The sequence below is a fragment of the Pseudophryne corroboree genome, chromosome 2 (genome assembly GCF_028390025.1).
Source record: "Pseudophryne corroboree isolate aPseCor3 chromosome 2, aPseCor3.hap2, whole genome shotgun sequence".
NCBI classification, from domain to species: Eukaryota; Metazoa; Chordata; class Amphibia; order Anura; family Myobatrachidae; genus Pseudophryne; species Pseudophryne corroboree.
In genome coordinates, this window is record NC_086445.1 from 612,697,773 (window position 1) to 612,698,740 (window position 968).

The following is a 968-nucleotide window of genomic DNA, read 5'->3' on the forward strand; positions in this document are numbered from 1 at the left end:
CGGACAGGGCAAATTGAGGACTCGTCCTCAATTTCTCCCTAAGGTGGTTTCAGCGTTTCACTTGAACCAGCCTATTGTGGTACCTGCGGCTACTAGGGACTTGGAGGACTCCAAGTTGCTGGACGTAGTCGGGGCCCTCAAAATATATGTTTCCAGGACGGCTGGAGTCAGAAAATCTGACTCGCTGTTTATCCTGTATGCACCCAACAAGCTGGGTGCTCCTGCTTCTAAGCAGACTATTGCTCGTTGGATTTGTAGTACAATTCAGCTTGCACATTCTGTGGCAGGCCTGCCACAGCCAAAATCTGTAAAAGCCCATTCCACAAGGAAGGTGGGCTCATCTTGGGCGGCTGCCCGAGGGGTCTCGGCTTTACAACTTTGCCGAGCAGCTACTTGGTCAGGGGCAAACACGTTTGCTAAATTCTACAAATTTGATACCCTGGCTGAGGAGGACCTGGAGTTCTCTCATTCGGTGCTGCAGAGTCATCCGCACTCTCCCGCCCGTTTGGGAGCTTTGGTATAATCCCCATGGTCCTTACGGAGTTCCCAGCATCCACTAGGACGTCAGAGAAAATAAGAATTTACTTACCGATAATTCTATTTCTCGTAGTCCGTAGTGGATGCTGGGCGCCCATCCCAAGTGCGGATTGTCTGCAATACTTGTACATACTTATTGTTACAAAAATCGGGTTATTATTGTTGTGAGCCATCTTTTCAGAGGCTCCTCTGTTATCATGCTGTTAACTGGGTTCAGATCACAGGTTGTACGGTGTGATTGGTGTGGCTGGTAGGAGTCTTACCCGGGATTCAAAATCCTTCCTTATTGTGTACGCTCGTCCGGGCACAGTATCCTAACTGAGGCTTAGAGGAGGGTCATAGGGGGAGGAGCCAGTGCACACCAGGTAGTCCTAAAGCTTTACTTTTGTGCCCAGTCTCCTGCGGAGCCGCTATTCCCCATGGTCCTTACG